At 48.8% G+C, this 20,202-nt stretch overlaps 1 long non-coding RNA gene across 1 annotated transcript in view; it reads right to left on the reverse strand.

Moving 5' to 3' along the window:
- The window catches only part of LOC144172464 (uncharacterized), a 65,912-nt gene that overhangs the window by 10,774 nt on the left and 34,936 nt on the right, over positions 1 to 20,202 (reverse strand). Inside the window, exon 3 of the long non-coding RNA XR_013323014.1 lies at positions 9,818 to 9,879. This is a non-coding gene — a long non-coding RNA (uncharacterized LOC144172464). The remainder of the gene's footprint in view (positions 1 to 9,817; positions 9,880 to 20,202) is intronic.

Below are 20,202 nucleotides of genomic sequence, written 5' to 3' on the forward strand. Positions count from 1 at the left end.
ACCGCCGGTTTGAGGGCTCCAGCGGGCCGCATAGCGTCCCGATACAGGTGCGGCCGGATCCCGTATACCCCACAAAAAGCCCTTGTCGTCAGAGCGACTAAGGCCACACTTTAACTTTGGCTGTCGAGGTAGAGTGGTTTTGACATGACTGGAATTCGGTGTTTGACATGGACATGAAGAGCTCTTATGGCCACGGCGAAATTAACGGTAGCAGTGCACTATTCCTGCTAAGAATGGACGGGGATGAGGAAACAACCATAAAAAACCACCGGTTTGAGGGCTCCAGCGGGCCGCATAGCGTCCCGATACAGGTGCGGCCGGATCCCGTATACCACACGAAAAGCCCTTTATGCGTGTCACACCTGACGTTGTCACAAAGGTAGTATGGATGTTCTACGGGATCCATACCTGGGACAACATAACTGCGATTGCCAATTCCTGATACCAGGTACGCTTGCACCTTAAGAATTGTGTCAGCAGAAAAAGCTATGTGCTGCAGAGAGCAGAACTTAGCCACAGCATTTAGAGATGTCACCCACACTGACACAGGGTTCATAGCTCGGTCATAAGCGTATCCATTAAATCAAGTTGTTTCAAAACGGTCATTAAGCAATTTGTGCAAAGTCGTCGTGGGTAGACTCATTATGTTAAAGTGCTGCCGAGGCTTGATGAAAACTCTGTACCTGGCGTGTGGCTAGGGGCTTCAGAGGGTAGGGGTCACAGGAGCTTTCGCGAGAGTCGGAACCGAAGCAGAAGTTTGGGTGTGCCAGCTGCACAAGCCCGCTTTGCTCCAGGTGGTGAAGTCCCTCCGTCCTTAATACCAGTATGGGGTCGTCTGCAGATCGCTTCGTGGCCGGGTCGGCGGTTACCTTCATCCGTGAAGGAAAGTCATCACAGGTTCCGGCAGCAACATAATCCGCAGCAGACGCTCCAGGTAGCTGCGTTTTTTTTCGGTCGGTGATATTGTGTCCAGCCCGTTTGCCATGGCAGGGCCATGTCTTGATTGCAAGGAGTTCAGATGATGCTGGGCTAAGCCCGGCGGCCAGCGGTAGGAATCCGAGCTTGCGGACGACCCCCGGGGGTCATCCTTGAACTTGCCGTTTTGTCACATCGGTGCCAGGTAGAGTTCCTGTATATAGCTCAACTAAGCGATATACAGGAACTCTAGTGCCAGGAATCGTGCAGCGACGTTAGAAACGAGGTACTCGATGTCGAGCAATGGCCAGCGGAGCTCGTAGAGATTCCGGTGTCCTGTGAGGCTCAGCCGTCTTATAAAACTGGGCAGCACGGATCTAATGTAGCCCTAAAAGACGGAAAGGAGAACGATAACACGCTGAAGTGTTTGCTTGCCGAGGGTGTAGCTAAAAGGCGATAGACGACAGGAGAGGCATAGCTTCCGTGTATACTGGCACCGCATCTTCCCGTGTGAACACGCCGAGTGGCAGCGCTGTACGCTGGCGTTGCGTCGTGCCTCCGAGGTGTACGAATTGCAGGCGCCCTGCTCGCGCGGTAGAAACTAGGGCAGTTTTCTCAGCGCGCCACAGATGCGTCTCGGAAAATGAACGATGTCCTCTCAACCGGTCGCCGCAGTCTTCATAAAACAGCCGCACCTAAGGTGTTTTACACCAAAGCTGTAAATGGCTAGGATGCAGCAGATCGTCTCCGCTCCCGGAGCGATGTAGACAGGAATCGCTAGCGAGCGTAGCGCCACGTTGCGGAGCCCACTCAAATCCCCGAAATCGTAAAACTTCACACCCCACCCCCGGGGCATGGAAAAAATCATACAAAATTAAAAAGGTCCTAGGGCCTTCATAGAGCATGCGCCGTGATTACCATACCCGCGCTATAATAAATTTCTACCCACGATTCCTGTGTGTTTTGTAGCGTAAGCTACACTGGCCGAGGTTGAGCAGTTACGCGTGTGCCGTGAAGGGCCGTTCTGCTCAAGCGCGAGGGGCATTGAATTGGATCGATTCGATTGGCTTGCCTTGGCTTGGCTTGGATTGTATCTGATTTGGATTGGATTGGATTAAAGTGGGTTGTGTTGCGTCATAGCCGCGGCACACGCACTAGTGCCGGCGCGTGCCCAGGTGTGGCCCTCAATTGCGCTGTATCCAAGTCTGACGCGCTTGATAGCCGTTTCACGTGGCTCGTGAAGAGGCGTGCTGAGCATGAGCGAGGAGCAGTGATTCGACAGGGCTGGACTTTCAGTTAATAACCAGGAACAATGCTCACTCGCAAATTACAAAAAAACGGTTTTTGCTTCATGCACCCCTTGGACTACGACCCAGGCAAACCTCACGTGGGAGCTGGGCACCGCAGCTTTGCTGGCCAGCCCTCTTCACGGGGTGGAAGGGCTCTGAATTTTTCAAAAAGGTTAAAGCACAGGCAAATTCTGAGACCTCAAGTCCAAGCTCTAGTAGGATTCACTGCATTAAAAACCATACATTACTAGATAATAGAACCCTACTGTTTTATAGAGATGTCTCTAGCACTGGCAGAATCATACCTGTCAGTTTGCCAATAACCTGCCTTTACAATCAGGTTTTGCTGTTTAGAGCCAATAAGCGTGGTTTACCTCCAGGAAGTATCCTAAGGCCGTTTTTAATAGCGACTGTACCAACATTCACGACACTTCAATACAGTTTATTCAATGGAACTACACGGATAGTAGGTATAGTTAATTCGGTTGTGAACAGACTATATACATGGGGTATATTTAATTGCAAACATCTTCGATACAACAATGTATGGTTCGACAGTCCATAGGTTTCCGAAAAAGTCTCAATAAACAGCCTTGGTTGCATATTTGCTTCTTTTTCGAGTTTAACCGAACCAGACAGGGTTCAGACGAAACTCAGCCAAGAAGCAGCAGCGCCGGAAAAACGTTATGTCAGCGTCCGCCGGAGCATACTATCCTTCAAGAACCATCTCACCTTTACCAAGACCTGCTATTACTTGGACGTAGCACCATCGACCCTCCAGCTCAAGCGCCTGCTGCACACTCCTGAAGGAAACATCGTAGCGCCAACTGAACGGCGTTTGCTGGGCGTCAGAATCAACGAGTGCCAAGTAATGCTAAGAAGCAAGGAATTGGACTCTTTCTTTCGGCACAGAAAACTGGAGCATCTTATGTAACGCAAGTTTGACTTATTCGATTGCTTTCTAAAACGTGGCGCTTCGTCGGCATCTGCGAAACATCCGGCATCCCAATGAAGTGAACTTGTAGTGCCAAAGAAAAAAAAATTCATAGCCCTTACACCCCGTGAAGAGGGCTGGCCAGAAAAGCTGCGGTGCCCAGCTTCCACGTGAGGTTTGACTGGGTCGTAGTACAAATGATGCATGAAGCAAAAAACGTTTGTTTGTAATTTGCAATTGAGCATTGTTCCTGGTTACTAACTGAACAGGTTACTAACCTGGTTATTCAACAATGGACCATATTCACACGATCAATCAGGTGATAGAGAAATGCGCTAAGTACACTCAACCCCTATATATAGCCTTCATAGATTATGAGAAAGCATTTGACTCGGTCGAAACCCTAGCAGTCATTCAGGCATTACGGAACCAGGGGGTAGATGAGCATTATGTAAGAATACTAGAGGATATCTATAATGGGTCTACAGCTACCATCATCCTCCATAGGGACAGCAGTAAAATACCTATAAGGAAGGGTGTCAGACAAGGAGACACAATCTCTCCAATGTTATTCACAGCATGCTTACAAGAAGTATTCAGAACGTTGGATTGGGAACAGGTGGGAGTAAGGGTTAATGGAGAATACCCCAGTAACCTCACATTCGCTGATGACGTTGCCTTGCTAAGTAACTCTGGGGACGAATTGCAAAGCATGCTTTCCGCAATGGGGGAACAGAGTAGAACCGTGGGCCTGAAAATTAATATGCAGAAAACTAAACTAATGTTCAATAACCTCGGGACAGCACAGCAGTTTGAGATAGATGGCGAGGCAGTGGAAGTGGTAAGCGAATATATATACGTAGGCAAAGTTGTGACCCCAGATCCCAACCATGAGGCAGAGATAATTAGAAGGATCAGAATGGGGTGGGGTGCATATGGCAGACATTCTCAGATAATGAATAGCAGCCTACCATTGTCGTTGAAGAAGAAAGTGTATGACAGCTGCATCTTACCGGTCTGCATCTTAGCTGCATCTTACATCTTAACTCTGGGGACGAATTGCAAAGCATGCTTTCCGCAATGGGGGAACAGAGTAGAACCGTGGGCCTGAAAATTAATATGCAGAAAACTAAACTAATGTTCAATAACCTCGGGACAGCACAGCAGTTTGAGATAGATGGCGAGGCAGTGGAAGTGGTAAGCGAATATATATACGTAGGCAAAGTTGTGACCCCAGATCCCAACCATGAGGCAGAGATAATTAGAAGGATCAGAATGGGGTGGGGTGCATATGGCAGACATTCTCAGATAATGAATAGCAGCCTACCATTGTCGTTGAAGAAGAAAGTGTATGACAGCTGCATCTTACCGGTACTCACCTACGGGGCAGAAACTTGGAGGCTCACTAAGAGGGTTCAACTGAAATTGAGAACGACTCAGCGGGCAATGGAGCGGAAAATGGTAGGTGTAACATTAAGGGACAAGAAGAGAGCGGAGTGGGTCAGGGAGCAAACTGGTGTTAAAGACATATTAGTAGAAATTAAGAAGAAGATATGGACGTGGGCAGGGCATGTAATGCGAAGGCAAGATATCCGCTGGTCATTAAGGGTAACAGAGTGGATCTCTAGAGAAGGCAAGCGCTGTAGGGGGCGGCAGAAAGTTAGATGGGCAGATGAGATCAAGAAGTTTGCGGGGATAAATTGGTCACAGTTGGCACAGGACCGAGGTAATTGGAGAATAATGGGAGAGGCCTTTGCCCTGCAGTGGGCGTAGATAGGCTGGTGATGATGATGATGACTAACTGAAAGTCCAGTCCTGTCCAATCACTGCTCCTCGCGCATGCTCAACACACCTCTTCACGAGCCACGTGAAACGGCTATCAAGCGGCGCCGACACAGCGTCGGACTTGGCTACTGCACAATTGAGGGGCACACCTGGGCACGCGCAGGCGCCAGTGCGTCTGCCGCGACTATGAGGCAACACAATCAACTTTAATCCAATCCAATCAAAATCCAAATCCAATCCAATCCATTCCAATACAATCTAAACCAAGCCAAGCCAATCGAGTCGATCCAATCCAATGCCCCTCGCGCTTGAGCAGAACGGCCCTTCACGGCACACGCGAAACTGCTAAACCTCGGCCAGTGTAGCTTACGCTACAAAACACACAGGAATCGTGCGTATAAATTTATTATATCGCCGGTATGGTAATCACGGCGCACGCTCTATAAAAGCCGTAGGACCCTGTTAATTTTGTATGATTTTTTCTATGCACCGGGGGTGGGGCGCGCAGTTTTACGATTCCGGGGATTTGAGTAGGCTCCGCAACGTGGCAATCTCGCTAGCGATTCCTGTCTACATCGCTCTGGGACTGGAGCCGATCTTCTGGATCCTAGCGATTTACATCTTTGCTGTAAGAGAAGCCAAATCCGCGGACTGTGCAAGCTTTCTTGTTAATTTATCATTGAGACCACTATCTCCTTCCGAACGGGCGTTTTAGCAAAAGTCATGGTTTTAATTTAACAAAAACCTGGCCCTCTCTGCCAAAAATGGTCACGGCCAGCGGGTATGAGATGATGCGCCTTGACGCCGTCATCTGTGGGGAAGTCTGAATCGAGGCAATTGGCGCTCTATTAAACACTCCCCGAAAGTGCCAACATTCCTTCAAACCAGATGAAGCCGCAGATATCCTTGGCCTACGGGAGGATGATAACATAGTTATCTTTCCTGCTGACGAAAGAAATATTACAAACGTAAGTGACCAGCAAGCGTACGAAAACAAACTTCACAACCTTCCCGATTGCTCAACGTACGAAAAACTGAAGAATGACCCACCCACGCAAGTTCAGATGGATCTAAACAAACTATCAGGCAACATTTTCAAGAAACACCCTGATTTCAGAAGCTTGTACTGTCGACTCATTTGCAGTAATGGCTGAGCGACCGATTTTTATGGGCAGCTCAAAATTCATAGGTCCGATGTTCCGCTTTGCGAATTGCGGTCTTTACGACTTGAACACTGCGGGAAATGTTCAGCTTGCCTTATCAGACTATGTTCCATCTCGTCGGCCAAACCTCCACCCATACCAAGAACGCCAGCAACTTCGTCGAAATTGTTTCAGAAGTAGTGATCGACCCAGACGACAGACTCGTCTCTTTCAACGTCTTCTCGCTCTTCACCCGCGTTCCGGCTTGAACTGGCCGCCGCAACAGCCGCAACCACCCTGGAAAATGACGACCGCCTGAGCTTGAGGACCTGCCTCAGCATAGGTGAAATAGCGGTTATTCTTCAGTTCGGCCGACAGAGCGCATTTTTTGGCGCAAGCAGAAATATTTCAAGAAAGCGAGCGGAACGGTGATTCAGGCTGCTATTTCCGTAACTACAGTGAATCTGGTAATGGTGGACGTTGAAAGAACCGCTATCAATAATTTATCCAGAAAATCCAAAGTGTTTCTCCGTCACGTGGACGACTGTTTTTGTATCCCCAAAGAAACAATAGCAGAAAACTTTCTGTTGCAGCTAAATTCTATCGAACCAGTCACCCAGTTCACCATGGAAAGGGAACTAGACAACATCTTACTATTCCCTCGCGCTTTGGTCAAAAGACAGCCAGATCAACTCAACTTGACAGTGTACAGGAAACCTACACATAACAAACGCTACCCACACTTCTATTCTTACGAACCAATATCCCACACGTGTTCTTAGTGTCAGCTCTCTTACTTAAGGGATTCGAACATTTTGGTGGACGACATTCCGGTGTAGTACGTTCTGGTGCCGACATTTTCGGGCACGGACAGTTTGTGGCATGTATATTTCGGTGCGGTACATCACCCTGCAGACATTTGTAGACACAGAATGTCCCTTGCATTCTTATAACATTTTAGCATTTGTATTTCAAAATTCGTTAGACGATATGATTTTAACATTCGCGGGTAGTGTGTGGGCTGCAGTTCGAGGAAACGAACAGGTAATGTAGCGGGAATTCAGCGCACAAGACTCCATTATGATGGTAGATGTTAAAAACTTACGCGATTAATTTATTTCCAGTCAACTTCTACAAATTTTGTTGTTCATGTGAACAGCCCCGGACTTTTAATCTAAAGGTTACTAAAACGCTCTGATTAACCTTGACGCTGCTTCTCATAGTCAAATCGTGAATTCTCGTGCCCCGACGCTTAAACCGTGCCGAAAAAAACAAAAAGGAAAGAAACGAGCCAACTTTGGCAAGTGGGCATTCGCTTTCATGATTTTTTCTATCATCCTCGTCGTCATTGCGTTCGGTGGCGGTTGTACTTAATAAAAACAGCGATGGCACTTATAGTGGCATCACTAGGGTCTCTGACATTTCGTTGCGGACATCGCGGTGTACGGACATATCGGTGCACATACGTTACGGTGCGCAGACATTTCGGTACACAACATTTTCGGCGAACGTGTGCTTGCTTCTTTGAAACAAGCGTTATATTTTTATTTCTGCAATCGTGGGGTATGGACAAAAACCTAGCGCAGTGATTTCATTTTTCGATTGATTCCGTGTTTGATTTATTCAAGGTATTTTTAATAATTGAGAATTTTTATGTATTTGCTAATACGTTTTTTCGGGAACACCTGTTGTGCAGCCAAGTAATTCAGTTCTTGTGCTGAGGTTTTTTTTATTTATGAGAAGACGTTAATTTATATTCGCTCTTTTTTGCAGATCCCCTATTACAACTAGCCGGCTTTTAGGATGCTATAACGCATTCTTCAAATAATGTTTTTAAACTGCATACTACCATTACCCAAAAGTTTGCGAACAATTAATTGCCACCCATTCCCCTAAATGCACAGAAGCTACTGAACAATGTTATATAGGCTGCGCCGCCATTCCAAAATGAATTTGCGAACACTGTTCTCACCAGCTTTTTTTGCGTACAAGTCTACAATATTCTTGTGGCGGAAGAACGTGCCTTTTTCAAAACAGCGTCAGCTTCTGTATGTCCTCAATGCTGATAAAGCGCGGACGAGTTGTGCGTACAAATACCCCCTCCCCCCCATTATGTTCCGGCAAATCATCTTTCATTTTATGTTACATGCTTACTTTCATCTCATTTTAATTCTTTATCCCAGCCGCCCGCCCCTTCCCCACCCCCGGCTTTACGTTTCAATCTCCCACACGTTTGTTTTTCAATCACATTATTTTCGGTTTCCCCTGAAAACCTTCCCCTGAAACCTGGCCACACGGTGTCTGCCACTGAGGGAGACACCGGTCTGCCATTGCCGCCACGGACTGTTGTACAAAGATAGCTACGCCTCAAAAAGCCTGCTGAAGCACGGAGAGCGGACCTAACGGCTCCACCGGCCAGACACGCTCGCGCTGCTCGAAGTTCAATTTCCACGCGCTGCGGCAGGCTGTGGGGATTCAGTTACAGCAGATGCCGGCTATGCTTTCTCGTTTTCATCGCCGGTGCTCCCTTTGAGATATAGAGGTGCAGTCGTCGCTACAGACTAATTAAGTTGCCGGAAGGCGCCAGCAATCGTGACACCAGCATCTAAAAATCTCCATTCCATTCCCATTCCATTACGGGCAAAAGGTGCTTAATTCCATTCCCATTCCATTCCTCCAAGTGTTGTCCTCATTCCATTCCCATTCCGTTTCGGCATCTCTAACATGCGCAATGAATCCGGAGTCATTCGAATGCCGGAATGGTAATTCCGCAACACTGCGCCCCACTGTGTCTCATAACTGATAAAAAAAAGCTTATTAGTCCCTTTCCTAAAGTATAATTTAAAACACGCGGATCCTGAAATTAAACAGCCAGTGTTGGCCTCCTCTTCCGCCTGACGAATTACGGGGACCGCCTGCCACTCACGAGCACTTTCATGATCACGCTCACGAGCGCGCGCCCGCATTACCGCCTGCTCTATACGGACGAACGAATCACCCGTGTCTACCCATTTTTGCCTACGACATATTGAAAGAGACAGCTCTACGTTTGTCCGCTAGGATCGAGCTTGGGTCTTTCCGAATAGCATCATTGTGAATAACTAGGAAGTATGCTAGGAAGTATATGCTCAGTCGTAAATTACGAACAAACGTGTTTTGCTTCGTGCACTCCGTGGAGGGCGTGCAGCTTCGAAGGTCATCCTTTTTTACAGGTGGAATGGCACTAAATGTTTTATCAGCAATAACGATGTTACACCTCATCTTGTATCCAAAATGATCCCAACCTGGCCCTTTACACTAGCCAACCTCACTGTCTTTAATTGATTTTACTTCGGTCCTTGCAACCAATTTTAGTAGTCGCCTTTTTATCTCAGTTATCTAATCACTCATTTCATGGCGCTCTTTGCTCCAGCTCGCCTTGCGCCACTAACATCCAAACATCATCGTCATCATCAGCCTTAGCTGTACCATGTTTTAAACTCATATTCTTGTTGACAACTCAGATGTTTTCAGTGTGCTTCAAGGAGGAAGGACAAATTTTTTGTTGCGACAAGGAGGAAACAAACAAGACAGACGCCTAAATACGTCATATAAAGATATTGATGTAGCTTTAGGAGACGTAAAGTTTGCCACATACCAGTGCAATGCCTCATGCATCCATAGCAGGTTTTATAATTGTTGTCGTTGCCGCCACATCCCCCGTATATGAACGGTAAACAAAGACCAAATTTGCCGTCAAAGTACCACCTTACATGGATTGCCCTGCAGGGGCCAGCTTCCGGACGACCTTTGCATCCATGGGGCAGAGAAGTACCTAAAAAAAAAAACACGAGGAAATGCCGTTAGGTACTGCCAAATACAAATAAAGGGAACTTTCCTACGTTAAGATATTGCTCTGATTACCGAACGAGGTGAAATATGCGATTCTTTCCTAATTAGCATTAATATTACTTTTTGTCCTTAGGGCGATTTCTCGTGTGGACCAAGAATTGGCAATCGGCAATGAAGGAAAAGATTCTTGCAGAAAATGTGGAATGAGATACATTTATCTGAAAAAATTCACAACAGTTCAATAAGATAGTGCCCACATAATATAGGATTGTATAAAGTAGCACCTTATAAGGATTAGGCTTGCACAATAGATGTGACAATACATTTAGCGGTGTTTTGTGGATTACACGTAGCAGGTTACACTTCAGCAAACTGTGTTCGAAATACTCATAAATTCAGATAATTGTCTGCTAAGACGCAGCATTCTTGCGCTGCCTTTTTTACTGTGATGTGTAGAGCCAGGTTTCACTGTGAAATGCAACACAAAAAGCTTGGTTTTAGTTAATTTGAAGGTTTAGTTTTTTTTTACCTCTAATACGCTGAAATATGCCTTTCTGTATCAAATGCCATATTTTTTTACGCAGATGCAAGGCAGAGTGCACGGTTAGTCTGTTTCACAAGATTTTATTTGAGTTGTTTTTGTTCTTCCTTGGGATTACCAATTTTCTCCGTCGTTTTTTGGAAGGTCGTTTAGATGCAGATTGCTTGATTTCTGTAGTTCATTGTGCAACCCTCTATTTTTTCTCTTGAATCTTGAACTTCCTGTTCACCCATTTATCTAAATTTCCGCTATTATACCAATAACAAATTTTACTCCAAAAATAGTACGTTTATTTGCAAAAGCAGTCCGATTCAGTGCTGGCCCACTTCCGCCATTTATCTATTCATGTCTCCAACGGTCTTTCCCAGGAATTCCTCATTATATTCTTTGTTTTTGGATACACGCATGTAATACATTTCTATATTGCTAGATAATTTTTGTACAATCCTTATGTTTTTGCTTTTTTCCATGGCATCGTTTTTTATATAAATCTTCGTTCTTTCTTTTGTCTGATGCTTTTCTGACAAATAATTTTGTTGGTTTCTGGAATTCTGTATTTCGAAGTAAGTACAATGACTTGTGGGGCTGGCTCATTTTTGTTACTCTTTAGTTCTCACTTCCAATGTTCCTTTTTTTGGATATTTTTTCTGTAGTCTCTGCTTTTTTTTTGAAAAAAGGTAAAGATGCATTTTCATGCAGCTCATATTTCCAAAACTGTTCTTGCCCCTTTCGTTTTATTTAAATTCTCCTCAACCAGTTGTCTACAGAAGCTACAATACCGACTCCATTTTACTTCCGCAAGCTGTGCGTTTCTGTGCGTATTCTGGGCATTAAGCAGTGGCCACCTTTTCAGCACTTTACATCCTGCATACCTAACCACTGTTTTGGCGCTCTTTGACCTAGATGGATTTGCGCCATAAACATTCAACCATCATCATCATCACCTTTTCAACACTTTTATGCATGTTTTTATTTTAATCCAAGCTTTTCACCTCCAGCCCTCAAGGTTTATATCGCGACCATTGGTGTCAACAGAACACTCCCGCGAGCAAATAAAAAAAGTTACTTGCACTGCCTGGAATCGAACCTTGAATAAATAGAGATACGGAGTGAGAGCCCTTTATCTTACCGATTGAACTAAGCGCCCACGCGGACACCGGTGAAACGGGCGGTGCACTCATCGAGCACATCTGCGGGTTCACCCCGTGCGTTCTGGCTGAATGGCGGCACGTGGTAGCATTCCGCGACCTCTGGCACTGCTGTGCGCTCCGCCCACGGCGCGTGTAGCGCCCGTGTGCGTGCTTTGCGCATGCGCTAGGAGATAGTAAAAAAGTGCTGGGCCGTCTGCACGGACGTGAAACCTGGGGTGGGGCGCAGAATGCAGTGTATAACTGCATTCTTGGCGCCTTGCCGTTTTTTCCAACGGAGATGAAACCATTTGGGGGTAAAGGAACACAGCGTTGCTGTAAAAGCCTTGGATCTTTTAGGCTGAATTGAGTATTGATTAGAGGCTGTGGCCATTACTACACCACGGTGGCCAATCCTGCTCCAGTGAGGGAGTGCGTTGGCGGCAATCGTCACCGGGATCCGGCCGCATCCGGGCCTCCTCCAATTCCAGGAAAAAGGCCGCTAGGGGGCCAAGCGATGCATACGCGTGTGACATCGGCTCCGTGTTCGACCCTTCTGTTCAGCGGCTAAAACCATCTACCGCTGGCCTGACCAGCGCCACGGGATCCGCGACGTTCCAGGGAACCTCGCGATACCACCTTCATCGGTTTTGGCGCACCGCAAGGTCAGTTACCAATCGTTGAACGTTTCCCCCCGCCGAACTCTTGGCCAAGCCTACCTAGGCTTGCCACGCCGGCGATCAGCCGCCGGCGGCCGACCAGCACGTGCTCCTCTCGCCGGTTACAAGACTGCACGTGACCGCGCGCCGGCTCTGGCGCACCGCTCTGGATAATACCCCGACATGGAGTACGCCGTTCAAGGAGAGGAAATTTCTCCTGAAGAATTGCAAGAACCCGGATGGGCCGCCGTTCGACGACGACAAGCCGCTCTGCACGCCACCACTGGATCAGCCGAACCTGCCGGCTCACTGAATCGGAAAAAAAGTCAACGCCCCTTCCACCGGCAACCACCTGCCCTTCCGTTGCCAAGCACTGACATCAAGATCGTTCTTCGCCCTCATGGCGGACTCGACCTCAAGTCTGTCTCCCAAGTTACTCTGGCCGACACCGTGATGCATCAAGCGGGTATTGCGCCAAACCCCATGGACCAAATCCGCATTCATCACGTATCGAACTATGTTCTGGTAAGCACCCCTTCGGAAGAACGAGCCCACAAGTACGCTGCAATTAATTTCCTTGCGCTCCGAGGGAAGCGCTACGAAGTCGCAGCCCACGTTTCAGCGCCTGCTAACACGGTCACAGGCGTAATATTCAACATTCCGGAAGAAGACACGCCCGAGCAAATATTCGACAGTGTCCACAACTACAACCCCGACTTGAAGATCCTCAGTGCTAAACGTCTAAACACTTCAAACATTGTGCAAATCTTGTTTGATGGCCAGAAAGTTCCTTTTTGGGTCCGCTATCGTTCTGCCGTCTACCGATGCAAGCCTTTCCGTCGTAAAACAGAAGCGTGCTCCCTCTGCTGACAAGCCGGTCACAGGCCGGATGTGTGTCCCAGTTCCCAGTCAACCACCCGGTGTTCCACGTGCGGTACTGTGAACCCGCCAGACCCCCACGAGTGTTTCCCTCGCTGCATTGTGTGTGAGGGTCCGCACCTGACGGGCTCAGCAGACTGTCCTCGCCGTTTCCAACCGCGCAAACGGAATCCCACCTACGCCCAGATGGCAGCAAAAGACCAGGGCCACGGACCCACCGGCAGCAGCAAACCCGCTACCCCTCCGAACTCCCGACAAGAGGGGCTCGCAGACACCCCTCGATCACAACCCCGAGAGGTTCGGGACTCGACCTACAGCCCGCCTGGGAGCTCCAAGGTCCGGAAACAGCCACCACCAGAGCAAGCGAACTCCGACAAAGAACTCAAGAAGCTGAGCTACTCTAGCGCACTCTCTCAGAGCTCGTCACAATCAGCCTTCCCGCCCCTTGCCCCCTCTACCGATATACTAAAGGAACTTGCTGCCATACGTGCAGAAATCACCATACTCCGCCAGGAAAATGCGGCGCTTCGCCGAGAAAATGCATCCCTCCGACTTAAGCTCGACACTAACGCCGCTGAATCCTCAATCAGTAACCCACCGCCGCCGAAACGCAAGGCGACAACGGAAGAATCTCATTCCGCCCCTGCGATCCCTCGCCAAGACGAGCAAATAGATGCCCGATTTGAAGCTATCGAGAATTCTTGCAGGGCGGCGTTACTCGAGCAAAAAACTGAGTACACCAATATCTGTCAAACCCTCCAGACCAGCTTCTCGACGCTGCAGGCGAACATCGAAGAAATGCGCTCATACATTCGCGGGATGGTCACTGGAGTTAATAATCCAATTCCGTATGCCCCCGTTGTCGCCCAGCAGTATGACGAGACCCTTCAATAACACCACAGAGTCCCTACGCGTCTGGCAGTGGAACTGCAGGGGCTATAAACAAAAGCGCAGTACCTTGCAAATGCATTCCCAAACGCTAGAGAAACCCCCAGACATCATAGCATTGCAGGAAACCGGCACGAACGTTAAACTACCCGGGTACAAAGCTTTTCAAAGCTCTCATGACCCTAAAACGGCAGTTTTAATTCAACGAAATATCCCAGCCGAAAGGCTTGAATTCGAGAGTATTAATATCCCTCATGATTTTGTTGTTCTGTACCCCACTAAGCGTTCCGCAACCAGAGTTTACATACTGAACGTATACAGCAATCCTAAGGCCCACAGCCACAATTTTAATCTCCTATTTTCCCTTGCTAAAAAAGAATCTCAAAAACATATGCTCCTAATCGTGGGTGATTTCAACGCGCCTCATACTGCATGGGGATACTCGCACTGCACCAAGAAAGGCCGCCTCTTGTGGGATCAAGTACAAGCGCATCGTCTCACTCTAGAAACGGATCCCCTCGTCCCGACCAGGGTCGGAAACAGCGTCCAACGCGATTCCACTCCTGACCTCACCTTCACTCATCACGTCACCAATGTTAATTGGCACTGCACGGACCATTCGCTTGGTAGTGATCATTATATTATTCAGATTGAGCTCACTCTCGCTCAGCGTATGAAGCCGCACCCCAAGCAGTCATATATCACCGACTGGGATGAATTCAGGCATATTCGCACTCAAGATCAGAATACCGTACTTGAAATAGATACTAATAACCTCGAAGGCTGGGTTCACCAGTTACTGACGGACGCGCGCAATGCCAGCAAACAGGTGGATCCTGACCTTCCATCAGACGCTGTGGACTCCCGTCTGCAACACTTGTGGGCGGCATACGGAAGCATACAGCGCCGGTGGAAAGCAAGAAAGCACAATCGCAAACTTCGCCGCAAATTGGCAGAATTAGATAACAAAATCCGCGATCACGCTGACCGTCTCGCCCGCGATCAGTGGGGACAAGTATGTGACCAAATGAGAGGGAACCTAGGCATGAAGAGAACATGGGCCCTACTTAAACACCTGCTTGACCCCGGTCGTTCTAAAACAGAACAAAATCACCGCCTCACCACAATCATCCACAACTTTCCCGGCACGGATGAGGAACTCGTAGACAAAATTTGTTCCCTATACGTACCTACCGGTCAAAAACAGCCCCTACCAGAGTATAAAGGTCTCACCAATGACAGTCTGGACTCTGATATTACTGAGTCGGAGGTGCGGGGGGCTCTCCTCCAACTCAGACCCGGCTCGGCACCGGGGCCGGACTGTATCACTAATAAAATGCTTCGCAACCTTGACGATAGTTCAATTTCGGCCCTTACAGCGTACTTTAATCATTGCTGGAAGCAGGGAACCCTGCCTCGGGATTGGAAGCATGCTAAAATCACCCTCATCCCCAAGCCAGGAAAGCCACTTTCCATCGAACATCTCCGGCCCATTTCCCTTACCTCCTGTTTGGGAAAAGTCCTCGAACACGTCATCCTCACGCGTCTCACCAATCATCTCACTTCCACAGACGCGCTTCCGCATTCTATGATTGGATTTCGCCCCGGCTTATCCCCACAGGACGTCCTCTTTCAGCTATCCCGCGAGGTGATAACTCCCCCCAGTAGGCTCGATTCGGCCGCCATCCTGGCCTTGGATCTCACTAAGGCTTTTGATAGAGTTTCGCACACCGCCATTCTGCGCGGATTAGAATCTGTAAACCCGGGACAGCGCACATACAACTACGTTCGCAGCTTTCTCACGGAACGCACGGCAATCCTCCAAATCGGACACATCACATCAGACACCTTGAATTTGCCATCGATAGGTACGCCGCAAGGGGCTGTGTTATCACCCATACTCTTTAATCTGGCCTTGCTAAATATCCCCAAAGAATTACAGAAAGTTCCCCGTCTACGCTTCAGTATGTACGCCGATGACATCACTCTCTGGGTGACAGGTGGCAGTGATGCGCACATTGAAGAGACCTTACAAATAGGTGCAAATATTGTAGTTAAACAAGCAGAGTTAGCAGGCCTTACATGTTCTCCTAACAAGTCCGAGCTGCTCGTTCTGCCACCCAAAAGAGCAGCCCGCACAACGTCAGATATCTCTATCTCTATTAGTGGTTATTCGGTCCCGGAAGTTCAAACACTAAAAGTTCTCGGGCTCCTTATACAACGGAATCGATCCAATACACAATTCGTTACCCAGTTAACTAAGCATGTTGTCCAAACAATTGGTCTCATAAAAAGGATTGCCAACCGCCGGCATGGGCTCTGTGAGAGTGAGAGATCGCGACTCATTCAGGCCTTCGTGATCAGCAGAATAACATACTCCCTCCCCTACCTTCATGCCAGTGATGCTGAGTTTCAAAAAATCAATTGCCTTATCAGAAAAGCCTACAAAGCGGCACTTCAAATACCCCTGTACTCTTCCACTGCCAGATTAGACCGTCTGGGTATCCATAATAATGCCGAGGAGCTTGTGGAGGCGCACCTGACAGGACAAATAGCCCGCCTATCCACTACCTCAACCGGGCTGCACATCCTAGACCGACTCGGGATTCGTGCCCCTACTTTGCCCGCTCATAAATACCCCATTCCTCGCGCTATTCACGCTCGACTTGTAGTCCGTCCTGTACCACGCAACATGCACCCCGCGTATCATGCGGGACGCAGAATGCAACGAGCGCAGGCTCTTCAGCGACGCCTCCCTGGAAGACCAGATATTTTATACGTGGACGCGGCAGAATACCGTCACCGCGATGCTTATGCTCTGGCCATTGTGAATCGGCCGGACGACCCCCCGTTATGCTCCCTTACAGTTCGCACCCCTTGCCCTGCCACGGCGGAGGAGGCGGCAATTGCGCTCGCCCTGTCACAAAGGCCGACCCCCACGATTGTAATCTCTGATTCAAAGACGGCCGTTCAAAATTTCGCCCGTGGTCTCATTTCGCCACTGGCACTCAAAATTATCTCTCAAAATCCTCCAACTTCCCCGGTAGAACTGCTATGGACCCCGGCACACTCGGGACTCGGGGGGAACGAGGCGGCCCATGACGCGGCTCGAGGATTCACAATCCGAGCGGGAGCCAGCCTAGTTCCTTACCACGGGGCCCGATCCGCCAGAGACCGCCTAATTGCGTATCATGACATACTCACACATTACCGCCTCGCCCGCCGAAAATACCCCCCTGCGCATCCCCAGCTCAGCAATGAGCAAGCGCGTACCTGGCGACTTCTGCAGGTTCAATCCTTTCCCTGTAGGGCGGTGCTCCATCACATCCACCCTTCCCTCTACCCCTCACCTCATTGCCCCGCATGTGGCCAGCGCGCCACACTTCCCCACTCTATGTGGGCCTGTCCATCCAATCCCTTCCCTTTAATCACCCGTGACGAGCAATGGGAGGGTGCGCTGGGTAGCTCCGACCCAGGCGTTCAGATCGCCTTGGTGGAACGAGCTGCCATCGTCGCCGCCGACCTCCAACCGGCGGCCACCACGCTTCCCTAACCCCAGTCGCTCAATAAAAGTTTTTCTCTCTCTCTCTCTCTCCTCCAATTCCATCAACACGCGGATTTTTTTAATCGCGTGGGAATTGTGCACCACAAGGATTCGAACCACGTTCCTTCTGCACGTGAGGAAGATGCTCTAGCTCTACGCAACCGCTGTAGGAAGATGCTCTAGCTCTACGCAACCCCAGAAGTAGAAAGTGTATGACAGCTGAATATTACCCGTACTCACCTGCGGGGCAGAAACTTAAGGCTCACTAAAAGGATTCAACTTTAAATGAGGAGGAGTCAGCGACCAATGGAACAGTAGGTGATAGGTGTAACATTAAGGGACAAAAAGAGAGCGGAGTGCATGAGGCAACAAACGCGTGTTATGGACATTTTAGTAGAAATTAAGAAGAAGAAATGGGCTTGGGCCGGGCGTGTAATTAGAACCCAAGATAACCGTTGGTCCTTAAACGTAACAGAGTGGATCCCTAGAGAAGGCAAGCGAAGCAGGGGGCGGCGACTGTTAGATGAGCCGATGAGATCAAGAGGTTTGCGGGTAAAATTGGTCGCAGTTAGCACAGGACCGGGATAATTGGAGTGGGAGAGAGAGATATATCACTTTATTTTCAATGCAAGTTGTCTAGGAACGCCTGGTGGTTGCCGGCCGAAGGCTGGCGGTGACGGTGGCGGTTCGGTCAACCAGAACTAGCAGCACCCCCGGTTGTGAGCTGCCCAGCGCCTACTCCCACTGCTCGACGCTGGAGATTGGGGGGAATGGGTTAATAGGACAGGCCCACATGGCATGGGTTAGGGTGTCCAGGGAGTCACAGAGGGGACAGTTGGGTGAAGGGAACTGAGAGGGATAGATCTTATGAAGGAGGGATCGACTGGCGAGTGTGTTGGTCTGAAGGAGTCGCCAGAGGCACTCCTGAGCATTGGTGATGGATGTGTGGGCAGAGGGATAGCGGTGGCGGGAGAGGCGGTAATGCTCCGTGACTTCTTTGTACGAGAGCAGTCGATCGCGGGCGACCGAGCACCGTGGTAAGGAGCAGGAGCAAGCCCAGCACGGATGGTGAGTCCTCGTGCTGCTTTGTGGGCCGCCTCGTTGCCTCCCACCCCAGTGTGGGCCAGGGTCCAGACGATGTCGACTGGTTGAGTAGCGGGATTTTGGAACATAATTTTGAGAGCCCTAGCCGAAATGCTGCCACGAATGAAGTTTTGAACGGCCGTCTTCGAATCAGTGATTATAATGCGTGGTTGCGGCCTAGTGATAAGGGCCAGGGCTATTCGTTGTAGGGTAAGATGTCCGTACGGGGAGAGAAGTGAAGGGTGGAGAGTTGGAGTGAGTGATCACTGCGACAGCAAATTCTTCCGCGTGTCGGTTCTCCGCGGCGTCGACATAAGTGGTGGCATGGAGATGGGGTATTTATCTGTAAGGGCACGGGCGCGCTGCCACCTGCGCTCCGCGTGATGTACTCTGTGCATGTTGCGCTGGAGTGGACGTCTGCGGAGGCAGTCTCAGATGTTTCGAGGCAACGAAGCTTCGTTCTCTACCATTGCCGGGATGCCAGTTAGATTGGGGATAATTGGAGATTCAAGGCAGAGGCCTTTACCCTGAGGAGGGCGTAGATAGGCTACTGCTAATGAGGATGATAATTATGATCTTTGAAGCACGAAGAGTTCTAGTGAGAGGCATGCACGTGTGTCTCGGTGCTTTTAATATGCGTTATGAAGCATTCCAGTGCGAGGCGTAAACGAGTGTAACCATGTTTTTTTAGTACGCATTGTGTTCCATCGCGAGGCGTAAACGACTGCCCGGGTGTTTTGATACTGTTACTACATGAGACGACGATTATTACGATGAAGGCAGGAGACGCAAAAATTCCTAGCCCCGAAGGGCCTTTGCCCCTAAAATATAAAGGGAGCTCACACCAACGCATGACATCTGCCCTCTTCAGTTTCTGCCGCCCATATTGTCCCCTCCAGGGGATGCGGCAGAGACGGAGGAAAAGTGAGATTGTCTAATACCGGGTTTGAGCTCACTTTCATTTTACAAGCAAGAAGTTTCCACTCATTTGCTTTACCAATACATCCAAACCGACCACATGCATGGATCACGCATTGAGGTCACCTTAGTAAAGAATATGTCTTTGAACAAATACAGTGTGTGATTCAGTGCATCTCGCTTGTATCTGGTTTCACTCTTTGTAGAGCCACGTGTGTGAATTCAAGTGGCGTCGCATGGGTACTCGTTGTGGGTTTCGTTTACAGCTTAGCTTTCCAACCACCTTCAAAGGGTGGATTGGCGCCTACTTTTGTTCTCTTTGAGCTTTTATATTTCGTTTGTTATTTTTGGAAACATGTAAGATTCGTTTTTGTTCTTCTTTTTCCATTTTCGCTCTTCTGGTATTTTTTTATCCTGCTCCACCAGTTGCTGATTGATTATGAAGGTAAACGCACCGACACTACACAGGCGATGCGGCGCGCCTTAGTGAAGGGCTCCGGAATAATTTTGACCACGCGTGGATGTTTTATTCGATTAATTGTCTTCAGTTACGCTACTAGAACGATGACACGTGTTACTTCCACAAATTGTGAACTTTGGTTTCAATGCAGTGCGCTAATGTGTTGGCTTATTTTTTGGGAATTTTTTGTTCGTGTTTTCTATGTTT

The sequence above is a fragment of the Haemaphysalis longicornis genome, unplaced genomic scaffold (genome assembly GCF_048455015.1).
Source record: "Haemaphysalis longicornis isolate Haplotype H1 unplaced genomic scaffold, Haemaphysalis longicornis Haplotype H1 scaffold_216, whole genome shotgun sequence".
Lineage (NCBI taxonomy): Eukaryota > Metazoa > Arthropoda > Arachnida > Ixodida > Ixodidae > Haemaphysalis > Haemaphysalis longicornis.